The following is a 27,189-nucleotide window of genomic DNA, read 5'->3' as shown; positions in this document are numbered from 1 at the left end:
AGTGGGGAGACTCCCCAGTCTCAACAGCTACACCTGGGAGACATGACAGCCCAGCTGAAAATCATGGCCCTGCTGTTGACCTAGCACCTACTTGTAGGGTGCTAGAGAATTTTTTTCTCCTGGTTTTTTCCTGTGATTTTTTCCTGTGAGATCTACAATCAACTGCCGGACTGGGTGATGGGCTGAAAAATCTAAATCCACTGGTCATCCCAGTCTGGCCTTCGAATTAAACGCCTCGCGAAGTCGCATACGACCGGGGTCTCGGCTCGAGTCGCAACGTTTCTCCTGGCAGATAGCCCCCCCATTTAGATAGCGAGGGGTTCTGCCTGGAGCTTTGCCCGGCTGGTTCCTGGTATGGTGAGTAGCTGTCTCCCGCTGGAGGGTCTTGGGGTGGACGTAGGCCCCTCCTAGGGACAGCTGGACCCCTGGGTTTCCCCCCTTCCCGTCTAGCACCCCCCTTTCTTTTGCTCCCCATCCTACCTCCCTCCACAAATGCTGTGGCTATGTGGGTGGTTTGTTCAAGCTCCTGGGAAAAGGGCAGGGCACCATGATGGCGATTGGGGGGGGGGGGGGGTGCACTGGCGGTGACCGGAAGATCGGCTATGAAGGGGAGGGAGGGGGGGGTTGTACCTGGTGTGGGCTCCTGCCAGGGCACCCCATCCTGCCTGGGCCTGTCTTTGAGGCCTAGGGATCCCTCCTGGGTCCCTGGAAGCCTCATGGTGCCAGGCAGGGCTGCCATTTTGCTGTAGCCTGTGTGTTTCTATGCACGGGGACCATGTTTGCTTAGTCCCGTGGCCCCATTTTGCCGTGGTTTGCCATTGAAAATAGCGTTGGCCATGATAGTAGAGCCCCTCCTCATCCCCTGGTGCTGACTCCTGGATCCTTTCACTTCCTGAACGCCACCTGTGGAGTGCTGATTATCCTGGTGGCTGCAGGTGCTGTGTGGTGAGGTCTGGTGTGGTTCTCTTCCTCTCTGCTGAGTATCGCTTCGTGCTTTGTGCCTGGCGACCTGGTGGTGCTGCCAGTGTGGTGGGGGTTGTCCCTTTGCAGTGTTTACACTTTTTGTGGGCCCCCCCGGCTGACTCATGGAGTCTTTGGAGAACATCTCCCCACCTGATCCCCCTCTCTGAGGCTGCGGATCCCTCTGGGTCCCAACCACTCATTGATGCTCTGACAGCGGTCCTGGAGTCCTTTGTGTCCTGGGTGGAGGTGGCATTCGGGCGACGGGCTAGCAAAAAGCACCCACCGCCTTCCCCTGCCTCATTTGTCTAATCAGCATTCTCAGATCCTGAGTCTAAATCGGCCGCTGCGGACCTGGGTCACCCTGCTGGGTCTGCAACCACGCTCCCAGAATCCTCTGATAGGATGATTTCCTCCCACATCTGCAACTGCACAGGAAAAGGCACTGGTGGAAGCACTGATTGTATTGGTGCGTGAGAGCTTGAAAATGGAGGACGCAGCTGCAATGGCGGCGCAGGTTTCCTTTGGCACTCACAAGCCATCCAGAGCGGCAAAGGTGTTTCCTTTCCCAGCCTGTTGTAACAGAATTTTCGCTAAAGAGTAGCGTTCCCTTGGAGTCCCTAAGCAATTTTCTAGCCTCCTCTGGAGGATCCAAACGAACCTGGTCTGGCAAGCTGAGAGCGGACTTCTCCAGACCAGCAGACAAGGCTCCTTCAGCGTGAAGGTGCACCCTCCCCCGTATTGGGGTTGGGGGATGTCTTCGTTGGTTTCCGGACCTGTGGACTTTCCTGGTATAAGACAAGTGGGTCCACAAAGTAATTTGGTCCAGCTGCAAGATCAAGTTTCGCTCTTGTTCCCCGGCAAGGTTCTTTCCTTCCAACTTGCACCTGTCCCTGGACAGTTTTACAGGGTCTGTTTGGGGCGGTACAAGACCTTTTGCTTCAAGGGGTGTTTGTCCCGGTTCCAACTTTGGAAACATTTCAGGGTTTTTACTCAAACCTGTTTACGATTCCCAGGAAGGAAGGCAAGGAGCGTCCAATCCTGGACCTCAAGGCGCTGAACCACTTTGTGCGGGTGCACAAGTTCAGGATGGAGTCCATTCGCATTGTGGTGGCATCACTGCATCAGGGGGATTTTCTTGCCTCTATCGACATCAAGGATGCTTACCTTCACATTCCAGTATGTGCTGGTCACCAACGCTTTATCCGATTTGCCATGGGAGAGGAGCATTATCAGTTTGTGGCATTACCTTTTGGTCTCGCCTCTGCTCCTCGGGTCTTCACAAAAGTGTTAGCCCCAGTGCTAGCATTGTTACGACAACAGAAGATCGCGGTGCTGGGCTACTTGGACGACCTTCTTCTGCGAGTGGAGTCTCCTACTGCTCTGGTGGAAAACCTGGAAATCACCATACGAACATTGCGTTCCATCCATAAAGCTGGACTATCTGGGTGTGACTCTGGCTCAGCCTTAGCCAGAGTGCTCCTTCCTCTGGACAAACTCCAGAAATTGCAGGCTGCAATTCGTCTCCTGCTGAAAAGATTTCAGTTTGTTTTTCAATTGAGTTGTGCAGTTTATACGTCACATTAAAAGTGGAAACAATTTTATTTTTTTCAAAATTGTTGGTCCTTCTTTGTTTTTAGCGCAGAAAATAAAAACTGCAGAGGTTATCAAATACCACTAAAGGAAAGCTCTATTTGTGGAAACAAAGGGACATAAATTTTATTTGGGTAGTGTCACATGACCACGTATTTGTCAGTTAAAACAACACTGCAAGTGCTGTATCGCATAAAATGGCCTGGACTAGAAGGGGGCTAAACCTTGCAGGACTGAAGTGGTTAATTAAAAAAAGAAAAAAAAAATTCCGCTGTGAGTGTTAGTGATAGTGTAAGAGCTTGATAGAAGATGGATGAGTGCTGATGCTTGATTATACCAAACATTATACCAAACACAATCCTAATAATAACAAATGAAAACTGACCTGTCCTGATCATTTCATTTTTTTTAAATCAAGTGGGGGGGGGGAGAGAGAAGAGAGTCAAACGTGCTAAACAAAATGAATAAGTACATGGACAGTCTTTTTCATGGGGCATCTGTATTATTGAAGGGTTAGATTGAAATATGTGGAGATTTTAAGAAAATATAAAGGCTTACTAGTGGCTGGTAATTTGTCATGTCTTATTTATATTTTTTTTTTTTTACTTTATATCAAGGGGAAAAATCTTTCCAAATCCTTTATTCTTCTCATTGTTAGTCACGGCTGTGGTTTATGCAAACAGATTTCAGCCGTGAAAAAATATTTCTGTACGTTCCATGATTTATTACTTGTATGTCACTCATTACTAATACAGTACTTAGGATGTGGCTTTGCTGATAATTCTAAGACAAACAGCTTCTGTATTCTACATGAATTACTACTGTAAAGACTTTTTTTGCCTTGGAAGAGCCACAAGGTGGGAGTGATTTGACTTCTTTTGTGACCCGAATACTTTGAAAATTTAGAGTTGGATTGTAGTCAGATTATCCTGCCAAGCCGCAAACCATGTATCTCTCATTGCATATTGACTGACTGTTGCTCACAATTCTACTCTTGTCTATATTGCATAGAGATTTAAAGGCAACTACAGTGGATATAAAAACTCTACACACCCCTGTTAATGTCAGGTTTCTGTGATGTAAAAAAATGAGACAAAGCTAAATCATTTCAGAACTTTTTCCACCTATAAACTGTACAACTTAATTGAATAACAAACTGGATTATTTTAGATGGAATGAAGTAAAAGAAAAAACTAAAATATGGTTGCATAAGTATGCACACCCTTAAACTAAAATTTTGTTGAAGCACCTTTTGATTTTATTACAGCACTCTTTTTGGGTATGAATCTATCAGCATGGCACATCTTTACTTGCCAATATTTGCCCACTCTTCTTTGCAAAAACACTCCAAATCTGTTAGATTGTGAGGGCATCTCCTGTGCACAGCCCTCTATGGATCACCCCACAGATTTCCAATGGGATTCAGGTCTGGGCTCTGGCTGGGCCATTGCAAAACGTTTTAATCTTCTGGTAAAGCCATTGCTTAGTTGGTTTGGGTGTATGCTTTGGGTCGTTGTCCTGCTGAAAGATGAAGTTCTTCTTTATGTTCAGCTTTCTAGCAGAAGCCTGAAGGTTTTGTACCAATATTGACTGGTATTTGGAACTGTTCAGAATTCCCTCTACCTTGACTAAGGCCCCTGTTCTAGCTGAAGAAAAACAGCCCCAAAGCATGATGCTGCCACCACCATGCTTCATGGTGGGTATGGTGTTCATTTGTTGATGTGCAGTGTTGTTTTTGTGCCAAACATGTCTTTTGGAATTATGGCCAAAGAGTTTAACCTTGGTTTTATCAGATCATAACACATTTTCCCACATGCTTTTGGGAGACATAAGATGTGTTTTTGCAAAATTTAGCCAGGCTTGGATTTTTTTCTTCATAAGAAAAGTCTTCCGTCTTTCCACTCTACCCCATAGCCCAGACATATGAACAATATGGGAGATTGTTCTCACACGTACCACACAGCCAGTACTTGCAGATATTCCTGAAGCTCCTTTAATGTTGCTGTAGGCCTCTTGGCAGCCTCCCTGACCAGTTTTCTTCTCGTCTTTCATCAATTTTTGAGGGACGTCCAGTTCTTGGTAATGTCACTGCTGTGCCTTTATTTTCTGCACTTGATGACTGTCTTCACTGTGTTCCGTGGTATATCTAATGCCTTGGAAATTCTTTTGTACCCTTCTTCTGACTAATACATTTTAACAATGATATCCCTCTTAGGGCTCTTTCACATGGGCGTTCCGTATGTCCGTATATCACCCCATCCTTTTTGCGGATGATATACGGACATAATGCATGTCAATGGGATTGCGGATGTCAGCGGATGACCATCCGCTGACATCAGATTTGTGTCCTTTCAGATCTGTTCTGTTTTTTGGAACGGAACAGAACCCTATTTTTCTTCCGTTTAAAAAGAACGGATGCAAAATCGTATGTCAGCGGTGTCATCCGCTGACATCCGCAACCCCCTTAGACATAAATTATGTCCGTATATCATCTGCAAACAGATGGTATGATATGCGGACATACGGACCGGATGACACCCGTGTCATCCGTGTCCGTGAAAAAAAAAAAAAGTGCCGCAGCGGAAGAAGAAATCGGAGCGGCCATGTGAAAGAGCCCTTATGCTTTGGAAGCTCTCTGAGGGCCATGGCTTTTGCTGTAGGATGCGACTAAGAAAATGTCTGGAATACCTACTAGAACAGCTGAACTTTATTTGGGGTTAATCAGAAGCGCTTTAAATGATGGCAGGTGTGTACTGACTCCTATTTAACATGAGTTTGAATGTGATTGCCTAATTCTGAACACAGCTACATCCCCAGTTATAAGAGGGTGTGCACACTTATGCAACCACAGTATTTTGATTTTTTTATTTTTAATCCCCCCCCCCCCCCCTAAAAGATTTCAGTTTGTTTTTCAACTGAGTTGTACAGTTTATAGGTCACAATAAAAGTGGAAAAAGTTCTGAATTATTTATCTTTGTGTCATTTTTTTTTTTCCATCACAGAAACCAGATGTTTTAACATGGGTGTGTAGACTTTTTAGATCTACTGTATATAGTAATTTTATATTCAAATTTTGATTTACTGTAACATTTACATCTAGATACTAGTTGTGTTTTAGTTTAGTTTAACTTGCTGAAACCCCCAAATTATAGCTAGCTTGCTCTAGAACTGTATGTAATAAATACGCCATTAAAAAAGTATATATTTATCTTCTTCAGCACTAGAGTAATGTTTTCATTTTTCGCGCACGTAAAAATCTGCATTTTTAGCTACAAAATTACCTAATATCGAACCCATATTGCCAGGAAAAATATCAAAATGTAATTTTAGTGCAAGCACACAATACAACTTTCTTTGTTAACCTTCTTAGCGGTATTCCCGAGCGTGGCTCGGGGTTAAATTTCAGAGCCAAAAGCGGTAACCCCGAGCCACACTCGGGGTACCGCCAAAAGCATTGCTGGATCCTGTAAAAGAGGTTTCTTACCTTGTCACCGGGATCCAATGATGTGTCTCGCGGCGCATCTTCCTCCCGATCCTCTCCGTGCCCTGGCTTCTGTCTCCTGCGATGTGACGTTCGCAGGGGGGTGGAACCGGCGGCAAATTCAAATGTAAAAGCACACCAAACACACTGATACCATTCAAAATAAAAAAAAAAAATCACAGTTTGCCCCCCCCCCCCCCCCCCAGTGTTCTTTCCTGCAGTTTTACTGTACTTTTTTATGCACATATAGGCGGAATTCTTGTGAATGTGCAGCCCAAACCAACTGTATACATTATATATATATATATATATATATATATATATATATATATATATATATATATATATATATATATATATATATATATATAATGTATACAGTTGGTTTGGGCTGCTCATTCACAAGAATTGCATGCAAAATAATGGTACCGCTTTCAGCACCTAAAATCCAAAAGAATCATGCCGCCAGGGAGGTTAAAATATAAAAGATAAGGTTGCGTCAAGCAAATAGAGCATGTCTAAAATGTCAAGTATTAAAATTGTATGCGCCCATGATATCACAAACTATGGTGCCCAAAAATCTCCACAGGCGATGCATTAAACACTGTTACTCCTTTTTGTTTAGTGTGAACTGTGAGCTATGGTGCTACAATTGGAAAATAAGAAAGGTATTTCTGCGCTAATAATTGATAAAAAATGTGAGGAAATGAGTGAAATTGATAAATAAAAAAGCAGCTAGCACAAGATCCACAGACAGTGATCAAAAGGTACAAATATTGACAAAAAGTGCAGCGCTAAGCATAAAAATGATAATAAATACAGTGACAAAAAAGAAACAAAAGTGTATTCAAATGACCTTATGAAAAATCATATTGAAATAAGTGTAGGAGTGACTAAAAGTCCCAAGGAAAGTTCAACAAAAATCCAAGAAGGTAATTGTGGTAACAGTCCCTCCTTCCTGTGACACCCAGGGAATGTGTATAGTGGGGACACCACAGTGCACTAATCTGGGAAGCGGCTTACCAAAAAGCCGTGGCTACTCAAATGAATGAGAGAGCCTCGCCAGATAAAGCATATCACATAGATCTCAGGAACTCCAAGAAGCATACAGCATGTCACATAGATCTTAGGAACTCCAAGAAACCATTGGAAACGACGTGGAATAGTTAATTCCTCCAGGAAGCTCCGTAGAGGTCAGATGGATGTACAAAAGACCATAGCGTAATCCCATAAATGACAAATGGTGAAATTTATTTAAGATAAACTACTCACATAAATGTAGTACAAGCAAGCACATATAGGATGGTGGCTGAAAATACAATCACGGCGCCCCGCATGTATCCAGTCAGATAGACAATGGTAGCCGGCTCAGAGAAGGGGCGTGTAGACGTTGCGTCTAGGGTCGCCAGACTTGCTCAGGAAGAGACTCACTCAATTCAAGGTTAAAAGGGGCCCGCTCCTTGCTGCTATCTTCACATGTGGTGTTTGGCTGCTCTGTTCTCCTGTCTCCTATGGTGCTACAATTATTCCTCTCACTCCAGCATTCGCAGTGATGACTCATGTGTGCAAGTTTTTGCATTTGTGGGTGTGTTGGGTTTAATTTTTGTCAAACACATTTTATGATAATTTTTATTTTTTTTTTCTTTACATTTATTGCTATCACAAGGGGTTAACAAACCCCCACATGAAGGCATTGTGCAGGTCACAGGTATTCTTTATGAAGACATTGGGGAGTTATTGGTAGACCAATAACTCCCCTGGCCTCCAGATCTTGCTTGATTAGAGGCTTCCCTGGCTGTATCAGCCAGGAAATGACCACTAAGAGACAACGATTTCTGCGTTTACATTACCTAATCTGCTTTAAATTTAGCTTAAAATTTGAACCGATTTGGGGAATGTTGTAGGGTTCAAAGTTAATCCTTATAAATCTGATGTGCTCACTATAAACACACCTGATTCTACTATTTCCACTCCTAAAGTGGAATTTCACCTTAATCGAACTAGCCTTAAAATGTATCTCCCTCCTAATATCTATGCTGAATAACCTGTGTAAAAATGATACACAGCTGCCTATTTTCAGCCCCCTCCAGTCACATGATCCAGCTGCCCTGTGTCGGCCAGCAACAGCTGCAGGAAAGAGGAGAGAGCACCAACAATGGATGGGCCATAGGAGCCTTTGGTTGATTTCACTGCTGCAGGCTTTACCAGCTGTTGTCAAAGAGATCTCTCCTCTCCCCTGCAGCTGTTGCTGGCTGACACAGGGGTTCATGTGACTGTACTGGAGCGGGTTGAAAATATACAGTGCTTTGAAAAAGTTTTCATACCCCTTGAAATTTTCAACATTTTGTCATGTTACTACCAAAAACCTTAATGTATTTTTTGTGATAGACCAACACAAAGTGACACAATTGTGAAGTGGAAGGAAAATTATAAATGGTTTTCAATTTTTTTTACAAATATGTGAAAAGTGTGGCGTGCATTTGTATCAATACTTTGTAGAACCCCCTTTTACTGCAATTACAGCTGCAAGTCTTCTTGGGGATATCTCTACCAGCTTTGCATATCTAGAGTGTCACATTTTTGCCCAATCTTCTTTGCAAAATAGCTCAGACTCTGTCAGATTGGATGGGGAGAGCGTCTGTGAACAGCAATTTGTAAGCCTTGCCACAGATTCTCAATTGGATTTAGGTCTGGACTTTGACTGGGCTATTCTAACAAAAGAATAGGCTTTGATCTAAACCATTCCATTGTAGCGCTGGCTATATAATTAGGGTTGTTGTCCTGCTGGAAGGTGAACCTCTGCCCCAGTCACAAATCTTTTGCAGAGTATAACAGGTTTTCTTCTAAGATTGCCCAGTATTTTGCTTTATCTATCTTCCTATCAACTCTGACCAACTTCCCTGTCCCTGCGGAAAAAAAATCATCTCCGCAACATGATGATGCCATCACCACGTTTCACGGTGGGGATGGGTGTGTTCAGGGTGATGTGCAGTGTTAGTTTTCCGCCAAACATATCAAATTGCTTTTAGGCCAAAAAGTTCACGTTTGGTCTTATCGGACCAGAGCACCTTCTGCAGCATGTTTGCTGTGTCCGCCACATGGCTTCTCGCAAACTGCAAATGGGACTTCTTATAGCTTTCTTTCGACAATGGCTTTCTTCTTGCCATTCTTCAGTAAAGGCCAGATTTGTGGAGTGCATGTCTAATAGTTGTCCTGTGGACAGATTCTCCCACCTGAGCTGTGGATCTTTGCAGCTCCTCCAGAGTTACCATTGGCCTCTTGGCTGCTTCTCTGAATAATGCTCTCCTTGCCCGGCCGGTCAGTTAAGGTGGATGACCATGTCTTGGTAGGTTTGCAGTTGTGCCATACTCTTTCCATTTTCAGATGATGGATTGAACAGTGCTCCTTGAGCTGTTCAAAGCTTGGGAAATTTTTTTTTTTTTAAAACCTAGCCCTGCTTTAAAACGTATCCACAACTTTATCCCTGGCCTGTCTGGTGTGTTCCTTGGCCTTCATGATGCTGTTTGTTCACTAAGGTTTTCTAACAAACCTCTGAGGACTTCACAGGGCAGCTGTATTTATACTGAGATTAAATTACATACAGGTGACTTCTGAGGGCAATTGGTTCCACTAGATTTTAGTTCGGGGTATTGGAGTAAAGGTGCTGAATACAAATGGATCCCCCACTTTTCACATATTTATTTGTAAAAAACATTGAAAACCATTTATTATTTTCCTTCCACTTCACAATTATGTGGCACTTTGTGTTGGTCCCAGTAAAATACATGTTACGTTTTTAGTTGTAAAATGACAAAATGTTGAAAATTGCAAGGGATATGAATACATTTTCAAGGCCCTGTAGTTATATGCATCTTTGTTTTTGTTTGTTTAACACTAGCTAGGCTTAAGCTAGAATTTAACCTTAAGGGCTCTTTCACACAGTCTGTCAGACGGACTCCGTTTATCTCAGCGGGGGATCGATTCGCCGATCCCCCGCTGAGCAGGAGGATGACAGCTGTTCTCCGCGCTGTGTGCGGACACACAGCTGTCAGGTCCCCATGCATCTCTACGGGGGAATCGGATGGGACCGGACCGTCGGTCCGTTCTCATCCGATCCATCCCTCCAGATTTGACGGATCAGATGTCAGCAGCGGACATGTCTCCGCTGACATCCAATGCCCCATAGAGATGCATGAAGTGTTCGTTCATATCCGCCTAAAAAACTGACAGGCGGATCTAAAGGGGCCTTAAGCTTCTTTCACATTCACTTGACAACTTGACAGTCCCATTTTCTACTATATTTAGGATTTTAACTTCAGATATACAGTATCATAGTTGTGTAAGCTAAATTACACCCCCTTTATGTTAAACTAAGAAGAAACAAATATGTGGTCCACCTATTCCTAAGATGGGCAGGATTGCCATCATAAAAATGACCCTTCTACCAAGAATATTATTCTACTTTTGCATTCTACCCATTTCTATTCCCTGAACTTAAAGTATCAGTCCCCTATCCTAAAATATATATGAGGCCCTAGGAGGTTTAGGTTGGCTTGAAAAACTTTTATGGAAGTCCCATACCTCTACAAATATAGGGCGGTACAATTTTTTTACACCTCTAATCCAATTCTAAACCAGATGGGATCAAAAGTAAATCTCAAGCAGGTTGCCCACACCCTATAGACCTGCTTATGTGGTTACCATCTAAAACTTGTAGGGCAATATTGAGTCCCACATTTTCTCAATTACCATGTTTATGGGACACAGTTTGCAAATTATTCCCACTTAAATCTCTCCGTACTCCTGTGGGCCCACTCTTTAATTAACCTGTATTTCCACCAAGGCTACATACATACATACAGCAGTTTAACTGGTGGGTGTTAAACCAGTTAGTCTCCACAGTCCCCACCAAACTACCTCCTAATTTAGCTTGGGGGGTCACTGACCGGGACTAGTTATGTACGAACAGAATCCTAAAGAAATAGTCTTGAAGACCCATGAGTGCTGCTCTATTAGATTATGTACTCGTTTTTGCGGCGCACCCGGGCCCATTTTTTGTATATGTATACGGTGGCGACAATTGGATAAAATCTATATAATTTTTTTTTTTTTTTAAGTGTGAAAAATTTTTGGTGAACCCTCCTACATTGGCTCATTCTGTCCATAAATGTTGATGTGGTCAAAAATGCCTGAACAGCCCTATAAAATGAACCAGTGGTTTCATTAGAGGCCATTGACTTTGTTTTTATTTTTTGATTTATTCAATTTTGCCACTGTCACATAGTCACTGAAAAGCTAGCTAACTGTTCTGGTTGGGACACTGGAAGATGTTGGTGGAAAAGCTTATTATCGTGCCTTTTTACTACTCATGCTGCAGGTGATAACACAATGATCCAGGGCCTGCCCCTTGCACTGCATTATAATATGATGCACCCTCATTGCACCTTGGTAATACGGTTTACTTTTTTAATCCTCTTTTTGACCATGTTTTTTACCTAAATAACCAAATAATTGTTTAAAACCTTTACTGCACTAGTCACAACGAATATAAATGCACGTCATTTGCACTAAATGTTTTTTATTTTTATTTTTTTTTTTTCAAACCTCCTTTTATTACCTTTTAAAAGTAGTGGTGACCACATCACTGTGCTGCATGTAACTTTTGCAAAGAGCAGAGGTGTAAAAGAGACCCATTTTAGGAGTTCAGGAATAAAGTAACGTGGTCTGTGACTGAACACGTGGGGCGCAGCCAGGTGATGCCAGAGCCGAGGACCAAAAGGGCAGCGGCAGTGAGGATTGGTGTCCTCTGAGTAATCGCTTTGACTTGATGCAATGGAATCTTCTTTTTTTTTTTTTTTTTTCCATTATATATGTAGTGTGAGTTATTTTTAATACATTTTATGTTGGTTTTTTACTACTACACTATGGTGGCTCCTATGTGGCACAGAGTTAACTTTACAGAGATACACAGCAGTGCAACAAGGTTTAAGCCTAAAAAGTGCAGTGGGCAAGCAGAGTGACTGCCAAAACCAAAGGGCACTCCAGAAAATCCCCAAGTTGGGGGAAGTGCATCTTGACATGTATTTAACTTATAGGTCAATTGACCAATGTGAGGGCACATATTTATTCACAGCTGGGTGTTGTAAACAAGCCTGAAGAGTGTTTGCAGCCCTGGGAATCTGGGTTCAATATATGTATATGGGAGTCTGCCCTGTAAGGGTGAACACACCATTGTATATGGACTGCATTTTAGACACTATATCAACATTCATGCATGATTACTTTATTTATTGGAATATATTCGAGTGTCTTTTATTTTTGTGATAACCCAATAACACACTGTGGGAAGATATAGTAAAGAGTATATGTTTATTTCAGCAGTGCAACACATTTTAATATATATTGTTACTGATGGGGGAACACACAGTGAGGGAAATAATTATTTGATCCTCTGCAGATTTTGTAGGTTTGCCCACTTGCAAAGAAATGTATTGTCTATAATGTTTATTATAGGTGTATTTTAAATGATAGAGACAGACTATCAACCAAAAATCCAGAAAAAACACATGATACAAATGCTATAGATTAAGTTGCAGTTCAGTGAGTAAAATAAGTATTTGATCCAAAAGCAAAACATGACTTAGTACTTGATGTAGAAACCCTTGTTAGCAAGCACATAGGTAAGATGTTTCTTGTAGTTGGTGACCAGGTTTGCACACATTTTGGGAGGGATTTTAGTCCACGCTTCTTTACAGATCTTCTCTAAATCCTTAAGGTTTCTTGGCTGTCGCTTGGCAACTCGAAGTTTCAGCTCCCTCCATAAATTTTTATCAGAGATCGATCAGAAATGAATTGGGAGAAAGTGCTGTGGTCAGATGAGGCCAAAATTTAGCTCTTTGGCATTAACTCGACTTGCCGTGTTTGGAGGGAGAGAAGTGCTGACTATGACGCTAAGAACACTATCCTTCCAGTCAAGCAGGGAGGTGGAAAAAATTTGCTTTGGGGCTGTTTCTCTGCTAAAGGTACAGGCCGACTTTGCTGCACTGAGGGGCAGATAGACGGGGCCATGTATTCAAAAATCTTGGATAAGAACCTTCCTCTCTTAGCCAGCATTTTCCAGTATACAGTAAGGTCCTTGAGGGCAGGGACTGATGTGAATGTGCAATATGTATGTGAAACTCTGCGTAAATTGACGGCGCTATAAAAGTACCTGTAATAAATAAATAAAAAATTGTGTGACTATTGGGAAATTTGATTACTCGTATCAAGGCCTGTTTACTCAGCACTGCTATACAGGGGAGCTGGGAACACTCAGAAATTGGATTGCTGCCTTCTCTAAATACCACAGAGATCTGGTGATTTCTCTGGCTGGTCACTTTTTCTCATGTGCATCAAGCAGTGTGTCAGTAACAATTTCATAAACTAAGGCATCCTCTATCTGTTCCTCCAGGGCCCACCTGCCAATCAATCCAGTTTTGGAGTCTGGGGGGTCTACATGAGGGCTGCCATTTTCTTGTAGCCCCGTGCTGAGGAGTTCGGCAGCCATCTTGGTACACCTGGCACAGTCGATTTGCGGTGCTTCTCTCTATAGGAATCAGAATGGGAGTTCCTGGAGGCATTTTTGTTGTGGGTGGAGCCCCTCCTTATACCGTGGGCTGTTTCTCAGATCCTTCCTTTTTTGGATCGAGCTGCTGCTGACACGTGCTGTGCTGACGTTCTGGGCCTCCTGCTGCATCTGGCTACAGTGGGTATGGGGTCTCTCATTCTCTCTGCTGGGGGTCTCCAGTGCACTTGCCTAACCTTCGGGGGGTGGGGGGGGGCTCTGTAGCATGATGGGACTTTAAAAATTTTTGTGTCACTCTTTTTAGCCTTTGCTGATGGGTTCCCCTGGTGCAACATGGACCCTATAGATCTTGTGACCCCACTTGAGCCCCTTGGGGAGGCCACAGGGCCCCCTGGACCCCAGCTGTCTACAGTTGCAATTTTGGCGATCCTGGAAGCGTTTGTGTCCCGGGCGAGGTACTAAGAAACATCCTCCGCCTACCCCTGCCTCATCTGATGTCTCAGGTTTGGAGTCTGATTTAGCCTATGCAGACGCGGGTCTCCCTGCCAGGTCTGCTATCTTGCGCCCTGTCTCCTCTAATAGTGAGGATAACCTTTCTACCTCCACTGCCACGCAAGATAAGGCACTGGTGGACGCACTAGTTGTTTCTGTGCTTGAGACGCTAAACATGGAGGAAGCGACTGAGGCGCAGGTTACTTTTGGCACTCACAAGCCATCCAGAGTGGCAAAGGTTTTTCCCTTTCCCGCGTATTTTGACGCCATGCTCAAAAAAGAATGGGACTGCCCAAATTGTTCCTCTGGGGTGCCTAAGTGGATTGCTAGACGCTACCTACGTTGGTCCCGCCGGTCTCCAGGCTAAATAAAGCTACAGTGATTCCAGTGGAGGATTCCCTGTCCTTTAAGGATCCGGAGGATAGAAAGGCAGAGTTTGTGGCCTGCAATTGGTACTCCCAATGGGATGTGCACTTTTTTTTACGCAAACGTTGGCTGAATGGGCTAAGTTACTACGCCGTGACTTGGAGGGAAAACGTCTCCCTCCTACCTTTTGAGAAGCTGTTGGACCAGCTGGTGTAGGGGCTGCTATTTGTTTGCGATGCCGCGCTGGACACTGCTCCCATATTGGGCCGACTGTTTCGACAGTGGTCCTCCGGCGTATACTTTGGCTAAAGTGCTGGTCCACGGATCAGACTTCAAAGAAGGCCTTGACTGATCTGCCTTTTCAAGGAGATCGCCTGTTTGGAGCTACTCTGGATGACCTCATTAAGGGACTCACATGGAGGAAGAGTACCTTTCTTCCACAGGCTAACAAGGGTAAGGACTCTCGTCGCAGACAGGGTTCCTCCTTTTCAGCACACAAGAAGTTTTTTCGTCCCTCAGGGTCGTTCCATGAGGCAAAGCCCTTCAGGTGGTTCCAAGCGACCCTGGTCTGGCAAACAAGTCTTGTTTCTCCAGACCTGCAGACAAGACCACCCGGGCCTGAAGGTGCGCCGTCACCTGTATCTCGGGTGGGGGGCGTCTTTGCCGGTTTCCAGACCTGTGGCTATTCCGGACCTGTGGCGACTACTGAGTCTTTTTTCTAAAGTCAAATTCGCTCTTTGTGCTCACGGATGGTCCAAAGAAAGGGCTGCCTGCGTCTGCTGCGACTAGTTCCAAATGGATCAGACAGACAGTTGTTCAGGCTTATTCAATTAGGGGTCATGTTCAACCTTTCCCTGTTAAGGCGCATTCTACTCAGGAGCTTAGTGCTTCCTGGGCTTTTCGCCATCAGGCATCTCTGCTTCAGGTTGGCAAGGTGGCTACCTGGTCGTCTGTTCACACCTTTACCAAATTTTATAAGGTGGATGTGCTGGCATCTGCAGATGCCTCTTTTGGCAGCAAATTTTTGCAGGCTGCTGTTTAGGGGGCTTTTTGGCCTTCCTTGAGGGTGTTTACTGTTTGTTTCAGGTGAGCCTCATCTTGTTCTGATGAGTCCTGTGTTGCCTGGTTGGCTATGTTTAGCCTTGGGGACTTGTTTTTTCTGCTGTTCACACCCCTCATTTTATGGCACTGCTTTGGGACGTCCCTACTGATATGCATCAGAGACTGCGTCCATCAATGAACGATAGAGAACTGGATTTTTGATTTACCGTAAAATACTTTTCTCTTAAGTTCATTGACGGACGCAGTAACCGCCCCTCTATTTTGAGTTGGGTTGGTATTATTTCTCTGACACTGCTTTGATACAAAACTGGCATCCTATGCAGGAAGAGAGGGTATACCCCCCTGGGACTGCCCATAGGCGTGGCCAGAACTTTTTTTTTCTCCATAGTGTCCTACTGCTGTAGGGGGCATTATAACCCTACTGATATGCATCAGAGACTGCGTCCGTCAATGAACTTAAGAGCAAAGGATTTTATGGTAAGTAAAAAATCCAGTTTTCTCAATTTGTACTAGCTACATTTCAGAAAATGACTAAATCATATTGCAGAGAATTATGCAGGTTTGTGTAAATAAGTATTAAATTGAACTGAAAGCTTTTGTCTATCAGGTCTAGGTGGGACCATGCAAATTAATATTGAATAGAATATAAATACATTTCTGTAATAACCCATAGGTAATATATACAATAGTGTGCAGTTGAAGCTATTCTGGACACATCCTGGATTTATGGGCCTCTGTAAACCATGACGTTGGCCCTTGTGTCATTACAACTGCAATGAAAAGCAGTTTACTCCATCTTAAAGTGACCCTATCACCACAATACACATACCAGGCTTAGCAGGTCTAATGCAAATCGGCTTTGAGCACTTAATGTTGTTGCAATCTTGTTATTTTTCTTTGAAATAATCACTCGCTTTAGAGAGTGTCGAAGGCTCTCCCCCTATTCTGCAGCCAGCAACTTGCTCGCCCCATTTTGATTGTCTCACACCTTGGCCATTTCCTTTGCCAGCTTTCTGCAGCCCCAGCTTGGTTAGTAAGAGCTTGGTAAATGCAGCTGAGATGGAGCATTGAGCTACCAGAGATATTCCTCCCCAAGCATGAATCTGCTGATCTGCACCTTCACTCCAAACTTTTTCCTCCTGGGTCCTTGGAACGCCACCACAGATGTACATATTGTAGATAGATGTAAATGGGTAAAATTATGCTAGCCATCATTCCATCAGTCAGCTTGGAAGACCTGCAACACTATAGAGTTTATCTTGGCGAGGACTTTCTTTGAGGAACATCACTAGGTGAGTATTGACATGGGAGCTATCTCATCTTGGCTTCCCCTATCTTCTTCGCCCAGATTGAAAACTGTTGGCTGTTAAAAATAGCTTAATGGAATATCCGGAACTCCAAGGTTCCTTGGATTAATTTTGAATGGGCCTCTATAGCGCCTTAGTATTTACTTGGTCTTTTATGGTCTACCTTTATATCCTCTAAAGATGTTTCTACCCGCAATACTTTGACAGCCTAGTCCCTTAAGCTTTGGGCCCTATATAAATTAAACTTTTTTTGCTGTCTAAGAACATCGCTCTGGATTTTTTTTTTTTTTTTTTTTTAGGGATACTGTATCCCAGATTTAAAATAGCCTTTTGGCACCCTCATGATTTTCAATGGTGTATGGTCATGATATGGTCAATTTATCTAATTTTCAGGGGCTAGCTTTTGATTTTTTCCTAATTTAAAACTCCGAAAGATACCCCTCCCTAGAAATATTAACATTTGCAAATTCATCTTTTTTTTTTTTTTTTTTAAGTACTCATTATGCCCTCCATCCATCAATTTCCCACACAGCATTTGAGTAGATTTGTCATAATATTCCTAAACGAAATGAACTTATCTCGCTGTTCTATTGTAGTATCGCGATGGATAACCCAGACAAATTGCCATATATGTCCCACTGAGACGCTGAGCTGGGGGTGCAGTTCACGGAGCAGGAGTGGCAATCCCTGTGGAATAACCTGTGTAAATGCACTTAAAAACCCTAACTATTCGTGGGACCGCTTTAAAACTTTTCACCTAATAGTATTTTACCCCTCTACATTTGCACAGTACCTATCCGCAGGTTTCCCCCATCTTGTTTCCCTGGCTGTCCCCTTCCAGGCTCTTTTCTTCATATATTAGTGTGCGGAGGAGAGCCATACCATGCTTCTGAAGCCTTTTAGAACAAGGATAACCAATAGTAACTGAGCATTTTTTTAAGTTGCTTAATTGATTTCTTTATGTAGTCTGTATACATGAGATCACTGTCTGGCAAAAAGTGGCTGGGTTACTGTGGTCCAAATGAAACCAAACACAGTCTGTAAGAAAAGATGATGTATGTGTTTGACCACATAGTGACAGAGTCACTTTAAGGTATTTAATTGCTTTTGAAGGTATTCCCATTACTAATTCTGTGCTTATATCTTAGCATAATACAGACCCACACAATTTATTCTGCGTAGCTTGATGTGTAGGGATTTCTTGATAATTTTTTGTTCATGCCGTGATTTGTATGAGAGGGAGAAACATCTAATACACGCATCTCTGCTGGAAACTAATAGGCTGAGACTTCCCAGGGAGAAATCTTTTCACTTTACCAATAAGAACAGGTATCCTCAGAGTAACAACTGATTTACCATCCTAAACCTCCTTGTTATTACAGAAACAATAGTGTGAAGAGCAGGCTATCCAGCAAAGGAGATTATTGTAGTAGAGAAGTGTCTTGTGACACTTTTAAGACTTCCTGCAGGCTGCTGCAAGCTGGTGTGAGGTGTAGATTTAAGTATGCAATGACACGTTTAAGTGGTACGCGGAGTTAATAATATTGATTTACAGTCTAAGGCAGCCCATACATTATGCTTTTTTCTTTTTCATTCATCCAGCAGTTTAAATGAAAGAAAATGGCTTGGTTCCCCCATCCACACATTCGATGTGGGTGGGGGGAATCCCTCCTACTGTAGTATTGCATTCTGACAGCCGGGAGCCTTCCCGGCTGTCAGAACACAATGATCAGCGTTGCTGGCTGTAGCTGGCACCAGGGTCGGCCTTTGGGAATGCAAGCTGTGCGGCCGCACAAGGCGCCATGGGCAACAGGGGCACTGTACGTCCATCACAGCTCAAAGGACGAGTCACAGCAAGTCCCCCTGCCCTGGGGCTGGCTGAAGATTAACACACTGCGGCACCGGCACCTCGAGAAGGTATGTACATGCTTGGTGACATGTTGGCGCCAGGTGGCGCCATTTTTAAATGCAAGGCGCATCACCAAACGGTAAGTGAGACCCCTCCACAGCCCCTGCATCTCCTCAGGAGATGCAGTGCTGCGGGCATGGTACAGGAGATTCTCCAGGAGAATCTTCTGTACCATGCCCACAGCCCTGCATGTACCATGCCCACAGCCCTGCATCATGCCTGCAGCCCCGCATCTCCTACACTATGCCTGCAGCCCCGCATCTCCTACACCATGCCTGCAGCCCCGCATCTCCTACACCATGCCTGCAGCCCCGCATCTCCTACACCATGCCTGCAGCCCCGCATCTCCTACACCATGCCTGCAGCCCCTGCAGCATGCCCGCAGCCTCTGCATTTCTCTTTGTTACAAATATGTTTTTTCTCTTTGTGTATGTTTAGGTGACCAGGGGGTGGGGGGGGGGGGGGGGCGCCACAAGATTAGCTCACACAGGGCCCCTGAACACCTAAGGCTGGCCCTGGCTTGCAGTCTGATCATTGGAAACAACCCGTCAGGGTGGTTGTACACAAGTCAATCACTATAATAACTTGTGTATAAACCTGCCTGTCCATACATGGATTGAAAATTTCATCCAGAGCAGCTGCTGCCATTTTTCTTCACCCCAGTTCCTATGTTTTCGTGCATAGGACATGGAAATAAGACAAAGCTGCTCCTATTATTTATAAAAAACCTAGAGAAAATAGCAGCAGGTGCTCTGGACTGATGAGCCAAAACTTGAAATTTGAGTGTAGCAAAATGCCGTTTGTGTGCGAAGACTGGAGAGTGGTGCAATGAGTGTCTGCAGGCAACAGTGAAGCATGGTGGAGGTTCCTTGCAAGTTTTGGGCTGCAATTCTCCAAATGGAGTGGGAGATTCGGTCAGGATCAAATGGTGTCCCTAATGCTGCGAAATATAGGCAGATACTTGTTCATCATGCCATACCATCAGAGAGGCATTTGATTCGCTACAAACCTATTCTGCAGCAGGACCACAACCCCAATTTAATTAAGAACTCTCTTCAGTGTAAAGAACAAGGAGTCCAAGAAGAGATGGTTTGGCCCTCACAGAGCCCTGATCTCAACATCAAGACTATCTAGGATTAAATGAAGAGTTCCTTCAAAATCTGTGTGCAAGTGTACCTAGAAGTATTGATGCTGATTTGAAGGTGAATGAGGGTCACACCAAATATTCATTTGATTTGGATTTCTTTTCTGTTAATTCTTTCCATTTTTGTTAATTGAAAAAAATAAACAACACTTTTATTTCTAAAAGCACTGTATGTGAAAAATATCAAAATTGACATGGATGTCAAGTGGATGAAGGATTGTAAAATTGTGTTCTTGGAAAACTGTGCAAAATCCCTCAGTTGAGAACTTGTATGATAGAATTATAAAATGGATTAAAGGCAAATCATGGGTCTATTCCATATTTAGATTCTTGATATTCTATATTTTATATAATATCTTTAATAGCTCTTAAAGCGCAGTTCCGGCCCAAATTTTTTTTTGGGATAAAAATACCCCTAGGACAGTCAGGGCTAGTGCATTTAAGCAACAATAGCCTCTGAACTGTCCCCTGCTTAGTGTACCTGTAAGAAGAAAAACCAACCTTGAAAATTTCTTGTCCAGCACTGCCATCTGCGGTGTGGGCAGCTGAAGCCGTAGCGTTCCTCTTCGTGTCCCTCTTCCTGGATGTTGGAGTCCCAGAATGTCATGCTCGTCACTTCCAGGGGCAGGCGTGTCATCCCGCAGCTGGTTTTGCGCATGCCCAGAAGCTGTTCTAATTAATTTAGCAGGGAATGATGCGCCTGCAGCGGAAGTGACAAGGGACTCCTGGGATTGATGACGCTCATCTCCCAGGAGTCCATGCAATGGAGGAAGTGACGTCGGGGGCTGCGGCCGCATAGGGAGGAAGAGGAAGGAAGGTAGGTTAATTTTCATTAAAAATAAGGTAAGTGAAACAAAAAAAATTATAATTATTCAATTCTTTTTCAGGTTTTTTTTAATCTGACGGTGAAAAGTGAAAAAATAGGGTGGAACTCTACTTTAAGTCTTTTTCCAACCTTCTCACCAGTCCTGTAAAAATTCTCATTGTTCCTCTTCTTTCTTGGGGGAGGCAGTGGGCTGTCCTTTGTCCTCCACTGAGCGAGCTCATGTTGCATGAGAGGCGTGGAGTCCTGGAATACTGTGAGCCCAGGCTATATGATGATGCCGCTCCAGGAGATGTCTTATTGACAGCCATGTGTTGCAGGAAAGAAATTTGCTTTATTTCCCTCGTCAACACAGTGTTGACAGGGGAAATCCCTCCTGCTGAACCATTGTATTCTACGGCTATAACAGCTGCTAGCAATAATCGCATGTAAAATCCAGCAGGCCGATTGTACCCAAGTTGAGCAATCGATCAACTTGGGTAATCACTTGATCAGCTTTGGTACATTCAGCCTGCCCATACATGGTTTGAGTCAAAAACTAACTCTAAATCTACTGGCAGCCACATTCTAAAACTAATCTTTCTAACCCTGTGAAGCAAAAATTGCTGTTCTGTAGTCTATCTGGTCCAGTCTCCAGTGGCTGATGCTGTGTAGAAGACAGCCGACAACAGCTGAGAAATGCCTGGGCAGTGACAATCAGCCATAGACTAAGTATGGGGCTTCTGTTGTCGGCTGCCTCTCCTGCACACACCTACACAGAGAAGCCATCGATAACAGCTCAGCGAGGGACCAGACCGGATCTGATTTACAAAAAGTATGTATATCGATTTTTGCTTTACAGGGTTGGGTATATTAGTTTCTCTAGCGCTCATTGACAGACGTAGTCCTCGGTGATACACCACCTTCGGGTTATGTTGCCTCCACAGGAGCAGGACTAGACAGGAAATTAAAAAGCTCTGGCCACACCCTAGGGGCAGTCCCAGAGGGTATATCCTCTCTCTCTCTGCCTCAGCAAATCAGTTATTTTCTGTCTAGTTAGGAGTAAGGACCTAGATACCTTGCTGGGATCTTAGGTCCTGGCAAGATTTTTTTCTTAAAGGATTTTTTAGACAGCTTTTTTTCTCCAGTGTTCCTGTGAGATCTTCAAGCAAGAAAGCTGAACTGGGCGACGGGCTGGATGTTGAGATCCGGTGGTCACCCCAGTTCAGCCTACGAGCGCGTGCAGGCCATAGCTCCGCGCTGGGTCGGCCGCGACAAAGTCCCATTAAAGGACTGACCCCGCGAGTTAAACGTCTCGCTGAAACGCCAAAGACCATGAGTCACGGCGTCCATATCGGTCGACAGCCCTCCCGCCCCGGGTGGAGAGGGGTACTGTCAGGAGTTGGTGCCCGCCTGGTTCCGGTATGGTGAGTAGTATGTTCCCCCTTTTCCCCTGACGGGTCTTGTGGTGAACGCGGGCCCCTCTCTGTATGGTAAGATAGAGTCCCTCTCTATCCTATAAATGACACAGATCCTCCTACTTTGAGTGTGATTTTATGTGCAAAAAGCCAGGAGGCTTGGTTTGGGAGCTAACAATCTAATTGTATACATGTTAAAAAGATTATAATCTGTGGCATTCTGGGAATCTTACGGTGATAAGAATAAGCTACCTACCAGTCAGAAGCCACGGACATGTAGACTGCCTTCCTAATCAGATCTCCAGCTATTAGCAGGCCTCCCGAATGGCCATGCGGTCCGCCAGGGCCGGTACCGCCAACCACGCCAAATCCCCATGCAGAGAGAGTGTTGTGTGCCCTGCAGCACACCGCTATTCAGTACAGGCCGCCGCCATTTTTTTTTTGCTGGATCGCACGAGCCGCCATTTTGGCGTAGCCTCGTGTCTCCAGCATGGGGGCGGCCATGTTTGAGGTGATCCAAACACCTTGTGGAGCTAGGGGAGGCGCCGGAAGGCGTGCAGAGGGGCGGAGCCGCCTCCTTTCTTCCTGGGCAGCCAGCCAAAAGACTTCCTGTTTGTCAAGACAGCGCTGTAACCTGTTGCAGTTAAACTCTGAGCATCAAGTGGTGAGCCTGGGGGTCTATCTCTCTCTCTCTCTCGATCGATAGGGATCCCTAGCAGGTAACACTAAGGGGCTTTTTGTGGCGCTGGGGGTCTGAAAAAAAAAAAAAAAAAGTTTTTTATTTTTGAATTATATTATCCAGGAAGTGACTGGAATTATCATGGACCCTGCCACACATATTCCCCCACCTGTTTCCCTCGAGGGGGCCACGGGACCCGCCGGTGCACAGAGTGTAGAGTCATTTACAGCAATTTTGGAGTCTATGGTGGCTCGGGTGGAGGCGGCCTGTCAGGGACGGGGGTCAAGGAAGCGACCCCCGCCTACCCCTATACTATCTGACACCTCTGACTCTGATTCAGAGATGGTCACTGCAGTTGCAGGTTCCTCTGCAAAGGCTGTTATCCCAGGTAAAGCCCCCTCAGACAGTGAGGAGGACGCTTCTTCTCCTGCTATAATTCAGGAAGAAGCATTGGTGGACGCACTAGTTGTGGCAGTGCAGGAAACCTTAAAACTTGAGGCTTTACCGGCAGAGGCAACTGAAACAGAGATTCCTTTTGGTACTAATAAGCCCATCAAAACGGTGAAGGTTTTTCCTGTACCCAAATGTTTCGGTAATCAGATTAAAGGAGAATGGGAGCATTCTAAACGTACCTTTACTATTTCCAAGCGTATTGCTAGACGCTATCCGTTTGAGGAATCCATCATTAAGAAATGGACGGTACCACCAGTGGTGGATCCACCTATTTCCAGGCTGAATAAAGCCACGGTTATCCCAGTGGAGGACACTTCATCCTTTAAGGATCCGGTGGATCGAAAGATGGAAGCAGAGTCCCGCACCATCTTCTCTCTGATAGGGTCAGCATTTAGACCAGTAATTGTTATTGGTCTAGTTTCCCAGACACTTACGTAATGGGCGAAAATGGTACGCCAAGACCTTAGGGGAAAAGATATTCCCCAGGAGACATCTGATTTGATGGAACAGATTATACAAGGGCTACAGTTTATCTGTGACGCAGCCTTGGACACTACTCCCTTATTAGGGCATGCATCTATGTCAGCGGTGATCCTCAGACGTGTGCTGTGGTTAAAATGCTGGTCAGCTGACCTAGGTTCCAAAAAGACCTTGACAAATCTCCCTTTTCAGGGGAATCGTCTATTTGGGGCCAACCTAGATGAAATCATCAAGGATGCCACTGGGGGCAAGAGCACTTTTTTGCCACAGGCTGCTAAAGCTAAGGGACCTCGCAACAAGCGAGGACCTTTCTTTACCGCCCATAAAGGGCGCCCGGCTGGTACTAGCGGGAAAGGCAAGACTCCTCCAGGAGGGTTCAAGAAGGGCTGGTCGGACAAGCAGAGGACCAACCCAGCCAAACCCGAAGCAAAGGAGTACACAGCCTGAAGGTGCGCCCCCACCCGGTTTCAGGGTGGGGGGACGTTTTCACCGGTATTCAGGACATTAGATCGAGCTTCAACCACTACTACCGGTGCGATTCTTCCCTTCCAACATTTAAGTACTACAGGAAGCGGTAGTTACCGTTCCCTGAATAGATCTTTTCCTTTACCTTTTCCTAAGATTAGTCCCTATACCTCACAGGAATCGGATCTGGTTGACCAGATAGGCCAAGTAGCCTCTAGTTGGGTGACTTCGGTCCCTGAGGTTCAACCAGAAAAGATCACCCTTCCTGATAACAATCAGGTATCTGATAAATGTGTGGGAACAGAAAACGACCAGACTTTCTCGGATGGTCGGGGCCAGATACCTCTAGGGACGCCTGGTTCAGATTCTATCAGCGCCAGTGGTCCTAGAAATTCTAGGCTGGCCTCCTCAAGCCGGCCTGGCCGACTTGGACATGCTAGTCGCAGACGTTCCGTGGGAACTTCGTCTCAGGGAGTGTCTGTGGTCTCAAGGACCAATTTACCATCATGCTTTACAGTCGCTGGGTTTAATGGCCTGGCCATTGAGACCCAAGTACTGAAGGACAGAGGTTTGTCTACTTCAGTCATTCCTACCCTTATTAAAGCAAGGAAAGCGACTTCCAGCAAGGTCTATTATCACACATGGAAGACTTATATTGCGTGGTGCGAATCTTTAGGATTTCCTCCACGTACCTATTCGGTGACTCGAATATTGGCCTTTTTGCAACAAGGGGTTGAGCAGAAGCTAGCCTTGAGCACCATCAAGGGTCAAGTTTCAGCATTAGCAATCTTCTTTCAGAAACCTTTAGCTACCAAGTCCTTGGTGCGGAATTTCATCCAGGGGGTGCGGCACCTGGCTCCTCCAGTCCGCGCGCCCTTACCGCCCTGGGATCTTAATTTGGTTTTGTCGGTTCTACAGAAACCTCCCTTTGAAAACATCAGGGAGATTCCCTTGCTTACTTTATCCCAGAAGGTGGCCTTCTTGGTGGCTATTACTTCTGCTCGCAGGGTGTCAGAACTGGCTGCATTATCATGCCAGTCCCCATACCTAGTGATTCATAGGGATAAGGTAGTACTTCATCCTAAGCCATCTTTTCTTCCTAAGGTGGTTTCAGATTTTCATCTGAATGAAGATATTGTACTACCTTCCTTGTGTCCTCAGCCCAAGCATCATCGGGAACATGCGTTGCATTCCTTAGATGTGGTTCGGGCAATCAGGGTATACCTGAAAGCTACGGAATCATTCCGTAAGACGGATTCACTTTTTGTGATCACGGATGGCCCCAGAAAGGGTTTGCCTGCATCTGCCGCGACCATTGCCAAATGGATTAGACAAACGGTGGTACAGGCTTATTCTATTAAGGGTCAGAGTCCTCCGTTCCCTGTTAGGGCGCACTCCACTCGAGCGCTCAGTACTTCCTGGGCCTTTCGCCATCAGGCGTCAGTGGTCCAGGTATGTAAGGCGGCCACCTGGTCGTCGGTACATACCTTTACAAAATTCTATAAAATTGATGTGACGGCATCGGCGGATGCCTCATTTGGCCGCAAGGTTTTGCAGGCCGCAATTTGAGGAGACCGGTGGTCTACCTCGAGGGTTTTTTTTTTCTGTTTGAAAAAAAAAAAAAAAAAATAATTTTTTCTCTTTTTTGTTGAGTCTCATCATTAAGGATGAGCATTGTAAACTTCTAGTTGGCACCGGTTGGGCCTTCTAGATTGGGATTTGATTTCCATTTTCCCACCCCTCATTTGTGATACTGCTCTGGGACGTCCCGAAGGTGGTGTATCACCCAGGACTACGTCTGTCAATGAGCGCTAGAGAAAAATGGATTTTTGTAAAATCTTACCGTAAAATCCTTTTCTCTTAGCTCATTGACAGACGTAGTCCCCGCCCCTCTGTTTTTGAGTTGGGTTGGGTTAAAATCTCTAAAGACTGCTTTTTCACATAACTGATTTGCTGAGGCAGAGAGAGAGAGGATATACCCTCTGGGACTGCCCCTAGGGTGTGGCCAGAGCTTTTTAATTTCCTGTCTAGTCCTGCTCCTGTGGAGGCAACATAACCCGAAGGTGGTGTATCACCGAGGACTACGTCTGTCAATGAGCTAAGAGAAAAGGATTTTACGGTAAGATTTTACAAAAATCCCTTTTTTAGAATGTGGCTGCCAGTAGATATCGAGTTAATTTTTGTTCAGTTTTTGGCTGAACCTCTTCTTTAAGGCTGACAATTATACTTTCAGCACTTATAATTTTTCATGTGCTGTCGGCAGAGCTACCATGGATCTAATTTTGACTGATTCATAGGGATTGGCCGAAATTCAAACCATATGGCCAGCTTTACTGGTTTAATGGCAAATTCTCCCCTAACTCTCTGTCCTGGAGTCACAAGCATAGCAAATGTGGGAAAATGTTCCTGGGCAGAAAAAACGACACTCACTTGTCCTTATTCTATCCATAATTTAAGAAAAAAAAAAAATTTTAGGCTTTCAGGGGTCGCTGCTATTATTTTTCATTTTTCTCCGATTGTACATTTTCAATGTAGGAAAAGCGTTGTCACCCTAGGGCAGGAAGTGTTAGAATTACAGAACACATTCCCTTTTCCTCATCTTCATATCATAGGGGATGTGAGCCTATTGGATTTTTGGTAGGATCAACATGTTTTGAACTTTCCAAATAGATATAGCTAAACCTTTTAAATATTACATTTAACAGACCGAAACACACGACCGCATATTAATCCTGATATTTTAAATTCTTGAACATATGTATGACTGTTAGAGACTTTACCCTTTTTCCTAGCTTTTCTTGTTATGAGGGCACCTAAACCGCAGTCGTGTACCGATGTGTCCATGCGCAGCTTCCTGTTATCTCATGCTGATTGACAACAAAGCAAATTTCTAGAAACCTAGTGACTGCAGAAAAAATATAAGTGGTCCACCACCTTTGTGTTTTTTTTTTTTTTTTTTGAGTATAGATCTAGATTTGTCCCAAGCAAATTTGACTGTCCTAACCTTTAATTGC

The 27,189-nt window shown here is 44.5% G+C and overlaps 1 protein-coding gene across 1 annotated transcript in view; it reads left to right on the top strand.

Annotated features, from left to right (window-relative positions):
* CTNNAL1 (catenin alpha like 1) overlaps positions 1-27,189 on the top strand; it is a 474,086-nt gene that overhangs the window by 170,493 nt on the left and 276,404 nt on the right. The window lies entirely within an intron of this gene.

The sequence above is a fragment of the Pelophylax lessonae genome (assembly GCF_965119305.1).
Source record: "Pelophylax lessonae genome assembly, chromosome: 5".
Lineage (NCBI taxonomy): Eukaryota > Metazoa > Chordata > Amphibia > Anura > Ranidae > Pelophylax > Pelophylax lessonae.
The sequence above is the reverse complement of the archived record's forward strand: the minus strand, read 5'-3'. Positions and strand labels throughout refer to the sequence as shown.